The sequence below is a fragment of the Odocoileus virginianus genome, chromosome 19 (genome assembly GCF_023699985.2).
Source record: "Odocoileus virginianus isolate 20LAN1187 ecotype Illinois chromosome 19, Ovbor_1.2, whole genome shotgun sequence".
Lineage (NCBI taxonomy): Eukaryota > Metazoa > Chordata > Mammalia > Artiodactyla > Cervidae > Odocoileus > Odocoileus virginianus.
In genome coordinates, this window is record NC_069692.1 from 26,768,020 (window position 1) to 26,790,157 (window position 22,138).

Consider the following 22,138-nt stretch of genomic DNA (forward strand, 5'->3'; position numbering starts at 1 on the left):
GCAGAGGAAACCCAAACTGACTGAAATTGAATTTCTGCCACCCAGTAGGATGGGGGCTCCTAATGGAAATTAAATCGAGATCTTAAAAAAAACAAAGGACATTTAAGGACAGAGCTCTGTACCCACCTCAGGAATGACCGATTTGCTGGCAGCCAGCTCTTTGGGAGCAGAAGTGTGAGTTACGATCCTCTTGTGCCTGGCGCCCAGCGCAGCACTGGCCAAGGGAGGAGCCTGCTGTCTGTGGCCACACGTGAGACCTGCCCTTTGTGCCTAGACCCATAAGGGTCCCCGGCTGCTCTGATCGTATCTGAAGGACCGCATCCCGCTCTGAAAACCTTGTTTCTGGAGACTGAGATCACGGAGAGAATTCAGAAGATGGTGTTAAGATACTAAGAGGTTATGAAAGTTTCCAAGCTGTGCCTGAGAATTGAGCTGCAGAAATGTACATCCGTTGTCTTCTGACAACATTTTTGAATGCCCCATCATTCCCTCAAACCTAAGATGAGCAAAACTAAGTGCAACACCTTATCCCGGGTCTGCCCCTCCTCCTGTCTCAGTAAACATTCTACCCTCCATCAGTGGAATAGGCAGAACCTTGAACATCATCCTTGATGCCTCTCTTTCCCATAGAATCTTTGATTCAGTAGCAATCATGGCAATAACCATGGGTCATGGGCACTAAGCTCTTACAATGTGGCTGGCATTGTTTTAAGAGTGTCACGTGTCTGAGTCCACTTAATCTCTCATGACAATGCCATGAGGCAGGCATTGTGTCTATCCCTTTTATGAATGAATGAAGTAGGGTCAGGAGATTAAGTGATTCAAAGACACAGTGCTAGCGAGTGAAGGAGATGCCATTTGAATCTAGGCAGTACATCTCTACATGTCCTGAGTTCTTCACCTCTGCACTCAACTGCGTTGGTTTTTCCCTGTATTTTCTGCTTTAGAGTATAAAGCAGGAAGTTTCCTTGTTTCTTGGTGAATCCTCAGAACCTAGTGAAGCTCCTGTCCCCAAATTGATGCTTAATAAATATATGATGGTCAAGTGAATGTTTGAAATAAGAGCATATAAAGAAGATTGAGGGATGGCCCAGTGTAATGAACTGTATAGCTGGATAGAAAACTAGAGTTTATCCAGTCCTGGGGATACTTGGCCTGGAGAAAAGATTTAGGGAGGACATACTAACTGTCTTCTGATATTTGAAAAGCTGCCAGATGGTGGAAGGGAGACACATTCCCTGGTGCTCCCAAGCAGTGAATCTCAGCAGCGTCTGGGAAAGGTGATGGGAGAAAATGTGTGTCATTGGAAAGAGCTGTACAGAAAACTACAAAAAAATTAAGTTCAACATATCTTCTGTCTGCTGGGAACAAGTAGGTGACAGAGTGAAAAGGCTTGGTTTGGCAAGGGGGAAAAACTGAGTCACAGGAAGCCTGATCTCAGCTGACAGTTAGAAATGACTTCTATTAATACATCCTCTGGGTAGAGGGTCACCATGCAGGGAGGCTGCACTTCCCTTCGCTTTTGGGTAGAGTCTGACATTGAGTTGTGGTGTTGCAGCAAAGATCTCCTGTCTCTTCAAGCTCTCAGAGCCCTGCCCATCTTCTCTGTTCACTCTGCTTCTCCCTCACCTTCGAAGTTCTCTCTCCAGAATCAGTTGGTCCCTAGAGAAATAGGCCTTTGTCTCTGGGCCCCCAGATTTCCCAAGCTCAGACAACACAGCCACAGGTAAGGGGTGCTGTGGTCTCCTCCCAGCCGTCCCTTCAGCACAGAGGCTCTCACTGCCCCAAAGCCCCAGCTGCTGGAAGTAGAAGCTGATGGCTCACAGCCGAGTCCCTCCCTGGGATGTTACCCCCAGTGGAAGGAAATTGCCTGATCTGAGGTTTCACCCCTTCCTGGGTCAATCCAATGACAAATGGACGCTGGAGGCACAAAGGCCCTCTGCCTCCATCTGAGATGTTTCTGTAGGGTCTTTACAACTCCGAAGCTTCCCAGGGGCTGAGGCCACTTTGGCAGCCACATCACAGTTCAAGTCTCCCACTGCCTAGTCCTGCCTCCCTCTTTCTGTCTTCCCAACTGTATTTGCTTCCTAAGGCTGCCATGCCATAAAAAATATCTCAAACTAGCCAGCTTTAAACAGCAGAAATGTGTTCTCTTACAGTTCTGGAGGTTAGACATCTGAAATCAAGTTGTTAGCAGAGCCATGCTCCATCCTGAAGGCTTTAGGGGAGAATCTTGTCTGTTCCCAGCCTCTTGTCATGCTGGCATTCCTTGGTGTTCCTTGTAGATGCATCATTCCAATGTCTGCCTCCATTGCATCATGATGGTCTCCTGCTATCTGTGTCCAGCTTTCCTTCTTCTTATAAGAACACCAGTCGTACTGAGTTAAGGGTGCATCCTAATTCAATGTGATCTCACCTTAACTAATTATGTCTGCAAAGACTATTTCCAAATGAGGTCACATATGCAGGTGTGGGGATTAGTACTTCACCTTCTTTGTGGGAAAGGGCCACAATTCAACCCACAACACCAACAAATTACCTGCCTGCAAATCTCTATCTATTTGCCAGGGAATCAGATCAATGACACAACCCAAACCCTAGTTTTCTTACGATTCTGCTTTCAGACCTGCAGGCATTCTCCCCCAGGGCTTCATGGCTAACTCTTAGCCTTCCCACCTTTGGTGCCCCTCCCTGAAGGGCAGGTCCACTTCTACCAGGATATCAAAACCTTTTCTCCCCTCCCCTTCCACCACTGCCTTTTTCTTTTCCTGTATTATCCAGGTGCTAACTGTTTAGTGCCATCTCTGAGCTGATGGTATAAGACAGTTGTCAAAGCTACCAGTTTACATAGTATGTGGCTCATTGGTGTTTGCATAGTCATTCATACATATTTGTATCCACAGAAATGTCTACTGCAGTGAGAGAAGAATCCATGCATGTTTACACTCTTGAGTAAAAGCTCAGGTGGACGATGGGAAGGGAAAAACATTTTGCAGCAGCCAAAGCAGAAAGGAGAAAAAGGACTATATTATTTGAAGGTTTCTTTTAAATCACAAGAGTAATTCATGTTTGTTAAGACATTTGGAGAATAGAAAGAAAAACAATTCTAACAATAATTCTAATAGAATTCTAAGTAATAATTCCCAAACACAATTTTGAAACATTTTATATTTCCCTTTTTCCCCTTTTAAAGTTCTGTATAGCTGAGAGCATCCATTTTATATTCTGCTTGTTTTCATTTAGCTTTATCTCAAAATTTTATATAACCCCCAACAAGTGAATATGCTGCAATTTATGTAAACACAGAGCTAGACCTGGGCATTTAGGCTTTTTCTATTTTTTTACTAGTACTAATGATGCTACTATGAATATCAATGTGCCTAGAAGTTTTTTCTTCATTCAAAATTTCACTAAGATTGATGCCCACAAATGCTGAAGGTTATGAACTTTTTCCAGGATAGTATTTTTCCTATTTATAAAATAATACATGAGCATATTGAACATTTAGGGGGAAATTGTGACTTTCTATTCCTAGATAGACTCCTAGGAAGATAGACTTCCTAGACTCCTTCCTGCCTCAGGGCCTTTGCATAACTGTCCTCTCCCAGGCATGCTCTTCTCCCTGCTTTTCCTATGACTGGATCCTTCTCTTCTTTCAGACTTAGCTGTCATCACCTCAGAGGGGTCTTCTTTGATGCTCAGCCCAAAGGAGACTCCAGTCAATCATCTACCAAATTATCCTATTAAAAATGTCCAGAAACAATCAACATCTGAATTTTTTCTTATGTATTTGCCTATTTTCTGTCTCTCCTCAAGGCAGCAGAAACGTGGTCTGTTTGCTTCGACATCACAGCCTCAGCCCCTGGCATAGTACCTGGTACACAGTAGCACACAGGAGATGCTCCATAAACATTTGGAAGATGAATGCGCTTGCATTCAAAATCCACAGGCTATTCACTAGATGATGGCCTTCCTGTTTTTCTTGTTGAGACTCAAAGCACTTACTGGTATCAGAGAAGTGAGTCTCCCTTCTCCAGTCTCACCTTCTGCAAGTCTGCTTTGGCCACACTGAGGCTGATGCACTCTGGCTCGGAGAGGAAGAGCACTGTATTTTCAGAATTTTACCTGGTAAAGAAAGAAATGTAGAATATGAGGGACTGTTCAAGGTACAGAATTGCTGTGAGTGTACTGACATACTCAGCATTTGCTTCAAGATTAATGAAAAATTAATTAGCAATTTTAAGATCAACTAGTTTTTTCCAACAAGGGCTGGAGTTGGTGGAATCACTAATAAATGGGGCTTATAGGTTCTTGTATCGGTTTATTTCTCTTTGTTGAACTGCTTTGGTTGTATACACTTCCAAGCACACAGAATGACTTTTGTTCAAGCTGAATAAAATAAGTTCTGAATTCTATGATTATCTGTGCTGTACCTGGTCTGTTCAAAGATAAATACTAAATGAGGTAAAGACTCAACTTTCACTTCTTAATAAATGTTTAAGCAGTATAATATCAACAGTATAACATTTACTAAAAAGGTCAAATATTGACTAAAGCTAAAATAAATATGACTTGAATTAGCAGTGTCCCTGAGTAGGCAGTCATAAGAACTGAACAAAACAGGTGGTGATTATAGAAAGATTAAAGCGTACTTAAGAAATTTAATAAACCTCCAACTTGACTATTGAAACCCATTCACTTTTTAAAATATCTTTTTTGAGGCCTAAGTTTCATTCCTGATTATCTTTACCAGAAGGAGGGCTTCAGGAAGGCTTTAGTGAAAAGGTGTATTTCCTCTTAAAATCTTCTAACTCATAGCATTAGACATGGTAACTCTGTCTGTTAGTACCTGCATGCTTATAAAACTAGAGAACTTTTTTTACACACATTTCTGGGATCCATTAATAAAAATCTTGTTTCCATAATCAGTGTCTTCAAAGGAGTTTAGTACTAGGACTATTTAAAGAAGTCACTCAACTGGCTATAAACTGGAAAGTCAATTTGACTGTTGCTGTCATGAAAGATGAAGGCTGGCTGAAGTCTCAGCATTTAGTTTGTCTTGGGGTTTCATGAATTATGCCCACATTTGACATAGTATTGCAAACACAATAAACATTCAAGAGCATGTGTTTACTGAATACGTGTTTATATGCACTCTCTGTTCATCTCTGACATGTGGAATTATATGATATTTTAAGACTTTCATTTTTTTTAAAAGACTTTCATTTTTACATGTCATTGTCTTATGAATTCTTCTCCACCATCCCCCTTCTCTTAAGTCATACTGTCTACTTATCATTCTCCCAACAGCCATGAACACTTGCCCTCCAACCCCTTGCTCACGCTGGGTCCTCCACCTAAAATCCTCTCCTCTCTGCTAGCCCTAATATCATCCATCTTTCAAGATGGCAGTTCAATCCCGAGATCACGTTGTGCCCTCTTCTGCCCACTGGGACTTACGCTGTGTATCCCTTGCTTTTCATTTCTGTGCTCACCTCCCTGGAGAATCCCAGGTGAGTAGTGTACCATGAGTGTCGATTCAAGTCCCAAACACCCAGGGGCATCTACAAAACTGGCTGTGTGAGCTTGCTAGGCTACAGTAACAAGGAACCACCACCAACTTGAGGGCGTGTAGGGGCTTAACCAACAGAAATATGTCATCTCGCACCTGGAGGCTGGGAGTCTGAGACGAAGGTGTCAGCAGGGCTGGAGCCTTTCCAGGGCTGGGAGAGAGAACCTGTCCCAGCACTCTAGCCTGCCATTGGCGGGGTTTGGGGGCCATCTGCAGAGTTCCTTGGCTTGTGGATGGGTCCCCCGATCTCTGCTGTTACCCTCACTTGGCATTCTCCCTGTGTTTCTGTGTCCAAATTTCCCCTTTTTATAAGGGGCTTGGTCATATTGCCCTAATATCTCACCCTGATAATCTCATATTAACTTCATCTGTAAAGACCCTGTTTCCTAATTAGGTCCCATTCTGAAGTGCTGGGGGTTAGGAGTTTAGCATATCTTTTTTGGGGGGAGGGGAGAAACACTTCAACCCCTAACAGTGACCCATGTGAGGAATTACTCCATCATGAATATACCGTGGTGCATTGGAGTCTTTGCTCTCATAGCTTTTGGTTTGGGGTTTATAGGTAAAAAACACTGAAGGTTTCTATATTGATTAATTTTTCTCAGTGCAACTTATTTCCTTCTCTCCCTCTTTTTTATTGAGATACAGTTGATTTACAATATTACGTAAATTTCAAGTGTGCAACATGCTGTGCCGTGCTTAGTTGCTTGGTCATGTCTGACTCTCTGTGACCCCATGGACTGTAGCCCACCAGGATCCTTGTCTGTGGGGATTTTCCAGGCAAGTACACTGGATTGGGTTGCCATGCCCTCCTCCAGGGGATCTTCCCAACCCACAGATCGAACCCAGGTCTCCTGCATCGCAGGCAGATTCTTTACCATCTGAGCCACCAGGGAAGTCCATGAATACAGGAGTGGGTAGCCTGTCCTTTCTCCAGGGGAGTGTATAACATAGTGATTCCCAACTTTTGAAAGTTATACATCACTTATCTATATTATAAAATAATGGCTACATTCCCTGTGTTATCTGATGTATGATTGTAGCTTACTTATTTTATATGTGATAATTTGTATCCTATGATCCAAGAGGCACACTTCCCTTCTCGTCACCAAAGCTATAGGGGTGCCCCCTGTGTGACTGGTGTGGGTCCTTGTGTTGTGGCAGGCTGACTGTGGGTGATCCGGTTGGCTTGGCTGGTCCCTGGTCCAGTTGGTACCAGACCCTGTCTCATGCAGAGGCTGCTGGTTGGCAGGGCTGGGTCACAGGGCAGCAGGCTGTGGAACCTTGGGAGAGGGCAGGGCTCATGTTGGCTCATTTGTGGGTGGAGTTGGGGTCCAGCAGACCTGGGGGTGGACCCCAGTCACCGGTCAGTAAAGCCAGGTCCTGGGTTGTGTTGTCCCACTGGTGGACAGATCTGGGTCCTGGGATCTGGCTGCAGGGCCCAGGGGTCCCAGAGCTGGTATTGCATTGCTGTTGGGTGGGACCTTTTCCTAACACAGCTGGCTGTGCAGTCCAGGGTGTCCTGAATCTTGTGTTGGCCTGCTAGTGGGTGGTGCCAGGGCCCAGCCAGTGCAGGGCTGGTGCTGGCCTGAAGGCAGGTGGGCTGCAGTTATCCTGCCAGTGGTGTCTATACCAGCTGCCGGGGAGGCTGGTCTTGCTGCTAGAGCAGGCTTGCTGGTGGGTGGGGCCAGGGATTCTGGGTCAGGTGTCTGTCCCCTGGTGGGTGGTGCTGGGTCCCAGAATCTCTGACTGCAGGGGCCTGGGGTTCCTGGACCTCGTGCTTGCACACTGATGTAAGGGGCCTGGTTTGGGACCTCTGGTGGGCAGGGCTGGCCGTGGGCTCAGAGGGTCTTACGGCAGCTTCGTCTACTGGTGGGTGAGGTTGTGTCCTTGCTCTTAGTTGCTCAGCCTGAGCTGTCCCAGTACTGGTGCCCATCAGTCGGGGCTGGTGGTGGGGGTGGGGCTGGGCCCTGGTGCTAAAAAACTAAAAGGAGAATTCCAAGATGGCTCTTGCCAGCACCATAGTCCACATGGTAGAATGAGTTCCCCAAAAGGGCTTCTACCAGTGTCTATGTCTCCAGGGTGCATTCTAGCTGCTTCCTTCCTCTGGGAGACTCTGTAAGATCTGACCCAGGCTCCTTTCAAAGTATAGCCTCTGTCCTGGGTCCCAGAGAGTGTGAGATTTTGTGTGAGCCAGTTAAGAGCAGAGTCTCTCTTTCCCATAGCCCTCTGGGTCTCCTGAAAGTGAAATCCTCACTGGCCTTCAAAGCCATACAAATGGGTGCTTGTCTTCCTTGTACAAGACCCCTGAGCTGAGGAGCCGGATGTGGGCCTTGGATCCTTCACTCCCTTTGGTAGAATCTCTACAATGGTATTGGGTTGGCCAAAATGTTCCTCTGGTTTTGAGTAAAATAAAAGACACATTTTTTTCACTTTCACCAAGAGCTTTATCGAACAACGTATCCAGTGAACAAACAAACTTCGGGGCGAACAAACAAATCCAATAATTATCTTCTCTTTTGTGGGTCACCTACCCTGGGGACATGCATCTTGACTGTATTGCACCTCCTACTCACCTGAAAGAAGATGGTTCCTTCTTTATATCTTTAGTTGTAGAAAATCTTTTCTGGTCAGTTCCAGTCTTTTTCATCAATGGTTGTTCTGTTTTGTTGTTGTTTAGTCACTAAATCGTGTCCAACTCTTTTGCAATCCCATGGACTGTAGCCGGCCAAGTTCCTCTGTCCATGGGATTTTCCAGCAAGAATACTGGAGTGGGTTGCCGTTTCCTCCTCCAGGGGATCTTCCTGACCCAGAGATTGAACCCATGTCTCCTGCATTAGTGGGTGGGTTCTTTACCACAAGAACTTCCTGGGAAGCAGCCCCAGTTGTTCTGTTCAGTTCAGTTCAGTTGCTCAGTCGTGTCCGATTCTTTGTGACCCCATGGACTCCAGGCTTCCCTGTCCATCACCAACTCCTGTAACTTGCTCAAATTCATGTCCATCGAGTTGGTGATGCCATCCAACCATCTCATCCTCTGTTGACCCCTTCTCCTCCTGCCTTCAATCTTTCCCAGCATCAGGGTCTTTCCCAGTGAGTCAGTTCTTTGCATCAGGTGGCTAAAGTATTGGAGCTTCAACTTTATCATCAGTCCTTCCAGTGAATATTCAGGGTTGATTTCCTTTAGGATTGACTGGTTTGATCTCCTTGCAGTCCAAGGGATTCTCAAGAATCTTCTCCAATACCACAATTCAAAAGCATCAGTTCTTTGGTGCTCAGGTTTCCTTATAGTCCAACTCTCACATCCATACATGGCTACTGGAAAAACCATAGCTTTGATTATACAGACCTTTGTTAGCAAAGTAATGTCTCTGCTTTTTAAAACGCTGTCTAGGTTGGTCGTAACTTTTCTTCCAAGGAGCAAGCATCTTTTAATTTCATGGCTGAAGGCACCATCTGCAGTGATTTTGGAGCCCCATGTTTCCATTGTTTCCCCATCTGTTTTCCATGAAGTGATGGCACTGGATGCCATGATCTTAGTTTTTTGAATGTTGAGTGTTAAGCCAGCTTTTTTACCCTCCTCTTTCACTTTTATCAAGAGGTTCTTTAGTTTCTCTTCACTTTCTATCATAAAGGTGGTGTCATATCTGAGGTTATTGACATTTCTCCCAGCAATCTTGATTCCAGCTTGTACTTCATCCAGCCTGGCATTTCACATGATGTACTCTGCATAAAAGTTAAATAAACAAGGTGACAGTATACAGCCTTGACGTACTCTTTTCCCAATTTTGAATCAATCCGTTGTTCCATGTCTGGTTCTAACTGTTGTTTCATGACCTGCATACAGATTTCTCAGGAGGCAGGTAAGGTGGTCTGTTATTTCCACCTCTTGAAGAATTTTCCACAGTTTGTTGTGAACCACACAGTCAACGCCTTTAGCATAGTCAATGAAACCCAGACAGCGGTTTCATGTTTCAGCTGCTGTAGAGGATGGAAAACTACAGCCTTGAGATGACCTTCCTGGGGCCCTAAAAGTGACTTTGTGTATACTTTAATAAAATGGGATATTGGCATGTTCATTATATTTATTAAAATTAATCCTTATTACCTGATCAGCCATAGAGTATAACAGCTAAGACTCTGGAGCCAGACAGCCAAGACTCAAATCCCTACTCTGCCTCTTACTAGGTGTCCAGCCTTGGGTTAATACCTTGACCTCTCTGAGCCTTGTTTTGCTCATCTGCGCGATGGAGAAAATAATAGCCCTAACCTCATGAACTGTTGTGAAGATTGAAAGATTGAGCACACATTAAGCTTCTAGCAGTGTCCTGCACCTGGATAGTGCTCCTAAATGGCAGTTGCTGGTATTATCACCCTCGATGTATACCTGTGCTTTGCGCTGGGTTTCCAAAGCTGCCGACGCAGTCCCTGTCCTTCCTAGCTTATGCTCTAAAGGAGAGGCCATTGTCTCATGGTAGGAACTGAGTATTCCAGCTCTTCTATGACTGGCACTTAGCTGGTTTGTTTTGTAGTTGCCCATGAAGGGAGGAGGCCTCCTGCCAGAAAGAGTTGGGTGAAAGGACTTAGCAAAGGGCCTCGGGTGGAACACTGGTCCAGGAGCCCAGCATCATCACCTGAGTCATCATTGCCTAAGTCATCATTGCCAGCCAGCTGCCTGCGACAGGGCCTCTGCCGGTGGGTCCACGCACCCTCTGGTACCAGAGAGAACTCCCTTGGCCAGCATCTAGCACCTCACCCTCTGCTGCCCAGAGGGATTAATGCCTAAAAGGATTCTGACTCCAATTCCAGTGAGGAAGGGGGAGTTTTCCCACACCAACCAGCAACTGTCAGATGCTAGATCAGTGTCCTAAAATTTGAGGCCTTAAGAATTGCAATTCAGAGACTTCCCTGGTGATGCAGTGGATAAGAATCCACCTACCAATGCTGGAGACACAAGTTCGATCCCTGGTTTGAGAAGATTCCACTTGCTGCAGAACAACTAAGCCTGTGTACCACAACGCATGAGTTCATGTGCTGCGCTGCCGAAGCCCCGTGCCTGGAGCCTGTGCCTGGAGCCTGTGCTCCGCAACAAGAGGGGCCACTGTGATGAGAGACCCGTGCACACCAGAAAGCAGCCTCTGCTTACCACATGTAGAGAAAGCCCCAGCCAAAGCAATGAAGCCCCAAATGAATGAAGCGACGAAGACCCAATGAAGTGCAGCCAAAAATAAAATAAAATAATTAAAAAGATCTTCTTATAAAAAAAAAAGCATTGTCATTTGGGAGACACAGATTTGGGTAAAAGTGAAAGAGTGTTCTGGGGAAGAGAAAGAGCTAGGGGCTTATCAAGGCAAAAGCCATGAAGTTGTGCTCTGATGCAAGAAAGGAAATGTTTGTCTTTCAGGGATGAGTGTGACAAGTTGTTTTAGGGTAAGAGTCAGATAAGTGTCTTGAGTTTCTGTTAGCTGTGCTGGATACCTTTGTTAAGATAGTAAGTGTCAAAAGGTCAGAATCCATCCAGAATCAGGCTGAGACGTGCTTAAGTCACATTTCCTCAGTGGCTTTCTAGCTCCATTCAGGGAGCTCTCTTAGCAATACTGGCTCCATTTTTTATTTTCCATCCATACTGCTACAAGCCAGGATGTGGACTCTTACCATACCACGATCTACTGGCTCCTTGGTCTTATACTTCCCAGTCTCTAGAAATGTGAGAAATAAATGTTTGTTGTTTAAACCAGCCAGTGGATAGCCATCCACTTGTTATAGCAGCCTAAACAGACTAAGACAGAAGGTTTCCCAGAGAAAGTTCTTGAGCTAATCCTTAAGGAATGGGGAGGCTTTTGACAGGGAAGTGGTGGGGAGGAACAGAGACCTGATCTTAGGGGAATTGCTGCCGTTTCAGTCTGGGAGAAGATTAGAGAGAAGCATGGCCAGAGGTGAGTCCGTGAAGGATCACAGTATCAGGACCAGGGTAGGGTGGGGGGTTGCTTTACTAATAGCTTTGTGCTTTGCCTTTATTTATTGGGACTTACTGGAAAAGTTCTGAAGTAGCTAAAAAAGAAAGAAAAAACTTTTCCTATTTTGACAGATCACACAGGCTTCTTGGTATTGGATGTACTGGTGGTAGGGGAGGGAGTGGAGTGGGCAGAACAATGAGCCCAAAATGGAGGTAAAGAGACCATGCAGGGTTTTGTTTTTTGGTAACATCCAGGCAGGTAGTATTAAGAACCTGAGCTAAAGCAGTGTCACCGTGGGATTGGAGAGGGAGGGACCTATTTAAGAGTCGTTTAAGGTGTAGCCCTGGCAGGACTTCATGAAGATTAAGTATTGAAGAAATAATGACACCAGGCTTTTTCGGTTTGGATGGCAGGACATGTGATACTACCTCTAACCAGGCCAATGTATATGGGGAAAGGAATCAATTTAGAGAACAGGAAGGGGAGAAGAACAGCAAAGACAGTGCATTCTCTATGGGAATTCTTTCTGTGCCTGTTCTGGGTTCAGTGGTGTCCCTCTGAAACTCGTATGCTGAAGTCCTACCCCGAGTCCAGCAGTATGTGGCCTGCTTTGGAAATGAGATCTTTGCCGTATAATCAAGTTAAGATGAAGTTAGGAGGGTGGGTCCTAATCCAGTATGACTGTGCTCTGAGGGTAGGTCCTAATCCACCCTCTGCCCTTATAAGAGGCAGAAATGTGGACACAGACATGACTCACAGGAGACAGACATTCGCATAAGGCGGACACCACGCTAAGATGAAGGCAGAGACTGGAGTGACACATCCATAGGCCGAGAAGCTGGAAGAGAAGCCCGGGACAGATCATTCCCCAGCCCTTCAGAGGGAGAGTAGGGCCTTGTCAACCGCTTGATTTGGGACTTCTGACTTCTCTAACTGTGAGACAATAAATTTCACTGTTCTAAGCCAACCAGTTTTGGTACCTTGTTGAGGCAGCCCTAGCAAGCAAACATACTGCCCAACGTCCTTCCACCTGGAGATGGCCAGGAACCAGCGGATGCACAGCTCTGGAGCTCAGGAAACAGTACTAGGCCGGTGATGGAGTCATCCATCCATTCCCCAGTGTGGTGGACATAGGACATTTTTGTCTGATGTCATCCCTTCAGAACTAATACTTCTGAATAGAAATATTGTGCAGAACTATTTCTCCACCACTCCATGTGGTGGGATGGACAGATACGGTGCCGTCTTTTCCAGCTTATAGAGAGAGTCTGTCTGTAGCAGGGAAAGAATGTGGCAAACATTCAGAGAGAAACCACAGCAGGCAGAGATAAGAAGTAATGAGAGATGAAATGCCCTGGAAGTATTGAGTCCTGGGTTCTAGTCCCTGGGGCACATTTTGGCAGATCTTATAGGAATTCTGTAAGCGCCAGCCCTGCTCCCCAGCCCTTCACCCAGTTATCATATGAGGCAATATATTCTTCATCAGCTTCTGAGAGTTTGAATTGTCAGTTGCCTTCAAAAGAATACAAGTGTTAATAAAAATCATGAGAGAGGATAGGGCAGTGTGTGTAAAGTAATAAGAGAATAAGGTAAAGATAGAATTCTGGGAACCCAAGGGAAGGGATGGGCAGAGAAATGTTGATTCATGAAGTGGGACTATACAGAAGATGAGAGCAGAGTGCTTCATGATTCTAGAAGGGAATGTGAAAAAGACCAAGAAGGGTAAAAACACAGTCATGAGATTTGTGCCCTAGAAAGCTTAGTTATCCGTGACTGTATATCTTAGGTAGATGTACTTACTTACTGCATATCACTACTGAATTATCCATTACTGTATAATGAATCACTCCCAAATTTGGCAACTTAAAACAGCAAACATTTAACATGTTACATACTTTCTGAGGGTCATGAATCTAGAAATGGCTTGGCTGGGTGGTTCTGGCTCAAGGTCTCTCATGGGTTGGTGGTCAAGTTGTCAGTCAGGGCTCCAGCCTCGGAAGGGTTGACTGGGGCTTAGGATCGACTTCCAAGACGGTCACTCACATGGCTCTTGGCTGGAGGCTTCAGGTTCTCCCCTGTGGGCCCCTCTAAGGGATGACTCTTGACAGAGAGGCACACCTTGTTTTATTGTGCTTTGCTTTATTAGGCTTTGCAATTTTTTACAAGCTGAAGGTTTGTGGCACCTGCCTCAAGCAAGTCTGTCAGCACCACTTTCCCAAAGCATGTGCTCACTTTGTATCTGCGTGTCACATTTTGGTAATTCTTATAATATTGCAAACTTTTTCAGCACTATTATATTTGTTATGGTGACCTGTGATCAGTGACCTTTGTTGTTACTATTGTAATTATTTTGAACTGCCACAAGCTGTGCCCGTGTAAGACAGCAAGCTCCATCTATACATGTGTGTGTTCTGACTGTCCACCCGCTGACCACCCCCCATCTCTCTCCCTCTTCTGGGGCCTCCCTATTCCCTGAGATGCAACAAAAATTGCAGTTAGGCTACAATGACCTCTAAGGTGTTCAAGTAAGAGTCACATGTCTCTCACCTTAAACCAAGCACTAGAAATGATTAAGCTTAGTGAGGAAGGCATGTCAAAAGCTGAGATAGGACTTTGACCTCAAACCAACCTGTTAGCTAAGTTGTGAATGCAAAGGAAAAGTTCTTGGAGGAAATTAAAAGTGCTACTTCACTGAACACATAAATGATAAAGAAAGCAAACAACCGTATTGCTGATAAAGAGAAAGTTTTACAGGTCTGAATAGAAGATCAAACCAGCCACAATATTCCCTTAAACCAAAGCCTCATCCAAAGTTCGGTCTTAATTGTATTCAATTCTATGAAGACTGGAAGAAGTGAGGAATCTGCAGAAGAAAAGGTTGAAGCTAGCAGACGTTGGTTCATGAGTTTTAAGGAAAGAAGCCATCTCCATGACATAAAAGTGCAAGGTGAAGCAGCAAGTACTGATGTAGAAGCTGCAGCAAGTTGTCTGGAAGATCTAGTTAAGATAATTAATAAAAGTGGTTATACTAAACACTAGATTTTCAATGTCGACAGAACAGACTTACAGGACTTTGATAGCTAGAGAGGAGAAGTCAATGCCTGGTTTGAAAGATTCCAAGGACAGTCTGACTCTCTTATTAAGGGCTAATGTAGCTAGTGACTTGAAGTTGAAGGTAATGCTCATTTATTATTCCAAAAATTCTACAGTCCTTAAGAATTATGCTAAATCTACTCTGCCTGTGCTCTATAAATGGAACAACAAAGCCTAGATGAATAGCACATTTGTTTACAACATGGTTGAATATTTTAAGCCATTGTTGAGACTTGCTTCTCAGAAAAAAAGATTCCTTGAAAAATATTACTGCTCATTGACAATACACCTGGTCACACAAGAACTCTGATGGAGATGTACTGTACAATGAGATGAAAGCTGTTTTCATGCCTGCTAACACAACATCTATTTTTCAGCCTAGGGATCAAGAAGTAATTTTGATTTTCAAATCTTATGATTTAAGAAATACATTTCATAAGTCTATAGTTGCCATCGATGATGATTCTGCTGATGGATCTGGGCAAAGTAAATTGAAAGACTTCTGGAAAGGGCTCACTATTCTAGATGCCATTAAGAACATTCATGATTCATGGGGAGAGGTTAAAATGTTAACATTCACTGGAGTTTGGAAGAAGTTGATTCCAACCTTCATGGATGACTTTGAGGAGTTCAAGACTTCAGTGGAGGAAATAACTGCAATGGCAAGAGAACTAGAATTAGAAGTGGAGCCTGAAGATGTCATTGAATTGCTGTGACCTCAGGATAAAACTTTCACAGATGAGAAGTTGCTTCTTGCACAAGAACAGAGTGGTTCCTTTAGATGGAATCTATTTCTAAGGAAGATACTGTGAAGATTGTCGAAATGACAAAGGGTTTAGAATATCACATAAACTTAGTTTACAAAGCTGTGGCAGGGTTTGAATGGAATGATTCCAATTCTGAAAGAAATTCTACTGTGGGCAAAATGTCACCAAACAGCATTGCATGCTACAGAGAAATCGTTCATGAAAGGAAGAGTCCAATAATGAGGCAAAATTCATTATTGTCTTATTTTAAGAAATTGCCACAGCCACCTCAGCCTTTATTACCTGCCACTCTGATCGGTCAGCAGCCATCATTGTCAAGGCAAGACACTCCGCCAGCAAAAAGACTGTGACTCACCGAAGGCTTAGAAGATGGTTAGCAGTTTTTAGTAATAAAGTATTTTTAAAGTAAGGTAAGTACTTTTTAAAGACTTCATGCTATTTCATACTTAATAGACTACAGTATAATATAAATGTAACTTTTATATGCACTGGAAAAGCAAAAAATTCATATGACTTGCTTTATTCAGCATTTGTTTTATTGTGGTGTTCTGAAACAAAACCCATAGTATCTCCAAGGTGTATCTGCAGCTTTCTCCATGAAAGTGATCCAAGACAGAACTGTAGTCTTTTTACAGCCTAATCTTAAATGTAATAACCCACCATCTGTGCCATTTTCTGTTCACTTGAAGCAAGTCTCTATGCACAGTCCACTCTCAAGGGGATGGGAATCACATTCCATCGCTTTAGGGGAGAAGTACCCAAGAATTTGTGGATATATTTTTCAAAACCACTTCAGAAACCTTGGGTGATTTCTCCCAGAGCTGTGTCAGGAAATTGGATGAAGAGAAGCCTGACCATGTGGGCCACTGAGCAAGAGGAAGGTAATCCTGCTCTTTCTAGAGACTTGACTCTAAAGAGAAAGAGGTGTAACTTCATAATTAGAGGAGGAAGATTTTTTTAAACCTCCTATAGTGTCTGTTTGTTAGCATGGTGTCTATATATTTATACCCCCCAAATAGTAATGGGTTATGTAGTATAGGTATATAGTATAGGTTATGTAAGTTTGGAGCTAGTAATGCACTTTCCCAGAGAAATGCCTTCCATAGGAAATGGAGCAACCCCACAATCACCTGCTTAACCTGTGTCATATCTATGGTAAGTATGGTACCAGTGCTATTGTAGCATCCACCACCACGTGAAACTCACTGTTGTGTAGGACCTGTCACCACGTAGGTCATTGTTGTTCAGTTGCTAAGTCGTGTCCATGGACTGCAGCACATCAGGCTTCCTGGTCCTTCACAATCTCCTGGAGTTTGCACCAAGTAGGACCTATTGTTTATTTCCACAAGGATCCCCAAGGGCACCACTAGGGAGAATGCCAAATACAAACAGAATCTTTCGCAGGGAGGTCCACTCATGGCATAGACCTCAATTTTGTGTACAGTCCACTAGCACCTTTCTAGGAGGAAATATCCTCTTGGAATCCCAGCTGGCCATCAGGTAGAGACCTCTATCTCCTGGGCTCCAGCTGGCCCTTCGTTGGACTTAGATCCCTGGTGGGAATGTGTCTTCACAATGAGGGAGAGGAGCGAAAGTGCAATGTGGGAAGGAAAGGAGATGAGGGGAGCAAAACTGACGTGAATTAAAACCTCATGTGCTTGTCATTTGGATTCTCACAATAGTCTGGAGAAGGTCTTATTTTCCCACGTTTAAAAATGAAGGCCTTCCCTGGTAGTTCAGTGGTTAACAATCTGCCTTGCAATGCGGGGAATACTGGTTTGATTTCTGGTTGGGGAACTAAAGACCCATGTGCTGTGGAGCGGCTCAGCCTGTGCGCCACAACTAAGGGGTCCGTGTGCCAGCAACGGAAAATCCTGCATGATGCACCAAACTCCCACGTGCTCCAACTAGGACCTGACACAGTCAAAATTAAATAATAAGTATTTAAAAATGAAGAAACAGGGGCTTGGCTGTAAAATATCAGCCAATTGTAGAGGATGTACCCAAATAATAATAAACTGTAATGAAAGTATTAGACTTAGTGATAGAAGGAAGCCTGCTCAAACCAGCTCATGAGAGCCTATTGCACCGATCACTTCCCACCTGTGCATTCAGTGATATCATGTTGGTAGCTTGAAATTGGCCGTAGTGGGAGTATTTACACCATGGGAATAAACAAACATTATTTATGGAGCCAGTTTTTAAGTATTTACCAGCACCCTACTGGTTACAGTCCAATTGTGGGGTGAAATGTTAATGAAATCTAATTGCTCGTTGAAGAAATGGTGGCAGCTCCATTGCTGAAAAGGGGCAGAGGGGCTGGTGCAGAATTCCACCATCCTAAACCAGGCAACGACATCTAAGTCCCTCGACGCAACTGTGAGGGATGTAATTTCCTCTTTTGTCTCTGCTTCCTGCCCTCTTTCTGCACACGCAGGTCAAGTGGGCGTGTGAGCTGGGTGGTGAGACTGAGGAAGTGGACATTTTGGGAAGCAAGCCTTGAGAAGTCTGTGGTTTTCTAGTGGGTGGAGACATGAGGACTTTGTTCACAGCCCTCTGCCCTACCAGCCCCTCTGATTGTTCTAGTCTAATCATAGGAATTCAGGGCAGACAGAAAACATTTCAAGACTTGTCTGTCCAGCGACTCTGAGGGGAAGACAGCTTGGGTTGAGCTAGGAGGAAGCTGTTGGTTTCTGTTGTTAGTTTTCAGGCTCTTTGCTTAAGATTGTGTTGCTTTTCCAAAGCCTTCACTGTACCGTACACAGTGCAAGTTACTGTAGTCTCTTCTTGCAATCACTGTTAACACCAGCAACGTCGTTCATGACCTCGCTTTTGTCCCTGGGAGTTGTGCTTGCAGGCTACTTGTTGCTTTTAAAATAGACCATTAGAATACAAGTACTAAGATGAAAAATTTTAGAAGGATATATGAGAAACTGATACAGTGGCTATTTGGGGGGGGGGGTGGATGTTGGACTGGAGATCCAATATGCTTTATTTATTTCTGAACCTCAATTTCTTTTCTCCGCTTTATTATTAAATACTGCAGTAAGTGCCATGGCAAACAAAAAAGCTAAGATCTTTCTAATAATTTACATGCAGCCACGTGGTTTCCTCACTCCCATCTCATCCCCTTGTCACTACCTGAGCCAGGATCATCTTCATCCTGAACTAATCTTTCTCTTTCTTTCTTTCTGTTTTTCTAACTTTTTATTTTGTGTTGGGTATAGTTGATCAGCAACAGTGTGGTACTTTCGGGTGAATAGCAAAGAGACTCAGCGATACATATTCTTGCTTTCCTTTTTATAGAGTTTTATTGCAGCAAATAGATCCCTAAAAATTATGTACCTTTACTGTCATTGTCTTAAATTTTATGAAAGAGGAGTAATGTTTCATGTAAAATTTTGGCACTTGAACTTGCTAATTGCTGTTTACTTAACTGTTGAAATTCACCTGTGTGGTTCATTCATTTTGTTTGTGGTCTAAATGTTTTACCAAGAGTGTTTTGTACATTTTAAACAACAACTAGTTTAAATTTTTAAAAAGTTAGCATAATTGTCAAAATAAGTACTATGTATATTAGAAGATTAGACAATTCTGTGCTGTGCTGTGCTAAGTCACTCAGTCGTGTCCGACTCTCTGCAACCCCGTGGACTGTAGTCTGCCAGCCTCCTCTGTCCATGGGATTCTCTAGGCATGGATACCAGAGTGGGTTGCCATGCTCTTCTCCAGGGGATCTTCCTGACAGTGGGAAGTAATATTGTTCTTCTCCTCCAATCTAGAATCCTGGATATTTGAGATCCAGTGTTAATATCTTAATATAGTCCTTTTCCTGTCATTCTGCTTTCTAATCAAGCAGTCAAGGTTAATGGAGGTATTATGCAAAATGTAACATACCAGAAATAACTTGAAGGTCAGTATAAAAGCATCATGATTTGCATGATTTGTATAAAGTTTACATTTTAAAGATACCAAGGAATCTTTCAACTTTCCACTTGCTTATGCTTTGCAAAATATTATCTGTCCTAGAGTAACTAAGCAGCCAGCATTTCTCTCCCCTTAACCTACACTAAACACTTGACAGGGAGGGTACACTTTTCCTCTAAACTCTTAGATTCTTGGAGTCCTCTAAACTCTTAGTTCTTGGAGTCCTGCAAGCTAAACTGAAAAAGACAGATTAGTGAGAGACAAAACAAAATTTAATTTAATATTATTTTTGTTTGTTTGTTTTTTCAAAGCTGCAGGTGGTGGGCAGCTTGTAGTTGATGGGGAGTTGGGGGAGGAAATCTTCCTTCCTTCTTTCATCTGTAAGCTGTGGTGAGTGATAGGTGTGTGAGAGCTCCTCCTTCAGGGCTGCCTCACTGCATTTTTTAAAAATGCATGGTTGTTGGTACTCAGTTGTGTCCGACTCTTTGGACCCCATGGACTGTAGCCCACCAGGCTCCTCTGCCCATGGAATTCTCCAGGCAAGCATACTGGAGTGGTTTGCCATTTTCTTCTCCAGGGGATCTTCTCAACCCAGTGATGGAAACTGTGTCTCCTGCATTGCAGGCAGATTCTTTAGTACTGAGCCATCAGGGAAGCCCCCTATTTTTGTTTTTAAATTTGTTTTATTGAAGTATAGTTGGTTTACAATGTTGTGTTAATTTCAACTGTACAGCAAAGTGATTCACTTATACATACACATGCATCCTTTTTCATATTCTGATATGGTTTTCATATTCTTTTCTTTATCACAGAATGTTGAATACAGTTCCCTGTTAATCACATATTATTATATGTATCTACAAGAATTCACAGAAAAATGTGACTCAAAGGAACAGTTAAAAAAAAGTAGGACTTTTATACCATCTTAGTAGGGGAAGGGGAAGGGAGAACAACATTTACAGGAAGACATGACTCTCTGGAAAGATAAAAGAGCCCTTGTTCTTAGTCACTCTGTTGAGTTTCTTTCTTTGAAACCCCGTGGACTGTAGCCTGCCAGGCTCCTCTGTCAATGGAATTCTCCAGGCAAGAATACTGGAGTGAGCTGCCGTTTCCTCCTCCAGGGTCTCTTTCTAGCCCAGGGATCAAACCCTGGGTCTCCTGTGTCTCCTGCGTTGTGGGTGGATTCCTTACCTGCTGAGGCATCGGGCAAACCCTTAGGGGAGTAGATAGGAGATGAGATCATTCTGTGACAGCGGCTATGTTAGTGTGTCCTGAGACTTGTCATCTCCAGTTGCTCCTGGGGAAAGGGATTTATGACAACTGAATTTCTTTACTTCTTTGGCTCTGTTTTTCAGGCAGATAAGCAATTTCAGGAACTCAAATGTCTTTTGCTCAGAATAATTTTTCTGCTACCACGGTGCATTCTGGAACCCTTTCTACACCTCCCCCCTCTTCCAACCTGTACTAACAAATTGTTCACAAAATTGTCACCAAAATTTCTAAATGATCTCTACTCTACTCTTTGCCATTTTTAACATGTGTGTTTGGTAAGGTGTATAGGAACAATCTTCATTTGTAATTCAAAACAGTATTTGACAGAGTCTTATGCAGATCAGTGCTAAAGAAATTATTTCTGATATCTATGGCAACAGTGGATAGAACTGTCTAGAAGGGCTTTCTAGAGCCTCTGGGCTTTCCCCAGAGATCCAGTTACCCCCTGGTTGGCCTTCCTTGGGGCCTTTGCCCAGGAAAAGGCCTGCACACCTGCCTGAAGGGGCCAGTCCCCTACCAAGGCACCAGACTAGAAGACTATGGGTAAATGCCACAAGGCAAAAGCATTTCTCTCCTTGGAGGGGGCCCTGTGGGATGGCAAGAGATAGGAAATTTCTAGGAAGAAAAGAATAAAAGGGAAACAGTGAGAGGATAAAGGACTTGAGTCAAGATAAATGAGAAAAGCATTTTCTGCCAACATATGAAAAATGAAGGAAGTAAAAGTAAGTTGACTTTAAGGGCAGGACTAAAGACAGCCAGGCAGGTGCCTGGTGGTCCAGTGGCTAAGCCTCCGTGCTCCTAGTGAAGGGGGCTCAGGTTCGATCCCTGGTCAGAGAGTTAGATCCCACATGCTGCAACGAGAAGATCTCACATGTGGCAACCAAGACCCAGCACAGCCAAATAAATAAATGAGTAAAAATAAATATTAAAAAAACAAACAAACAAAACAACTGGGCAAAAAAGAAATTAACTTTTGCAGTAGAGAGTTTCATAACAATGAGGGAAACCCAAAAATCATCTATGGAATACCCCAGAATAAGGCCTACTATAGGTGCCAGAGAAGACAGCTGTCCTTGTCAAGCGGGGGAGCTTCAGAGGCACCAGTGAAGGGCCCTGACCCCCAGGGCCTTCAAGTATTTTTTTGTGACCTGCCCAAGGCCTGTGGCTGATGGGGAAAGTGGAGTAGAAACCAAGCCTGCCCTAGGAGCACTTCCAACAACAGGAGGGAAAGAGTCTTTGCTGAGGTTGTGTGCACCAAAAGAAACAGTCTTTTTCTAATTCCTAAGAAGCTCCTTAATTCCTGAAAGACAATCCATTAAGAAAGGGCCATCGCACACTGCAGAACACTTTTGTGCAAAGATTTCTCTCAAAAGGTTGACAGAAAAGATATATCATTTTTTAAATAAGCAGATACATTGTTCAGGTCAGTTCAGTCGCTCATTCGTGTCAGTCTCTTTGTGACTCCATGTACTGCAGCAGGCCAGGCTTCCCTGTCCATCACCAACTCCTGGAACTTGCTCAAACTCATGTCCATCAAGTCAGTGATGCCATCCAAC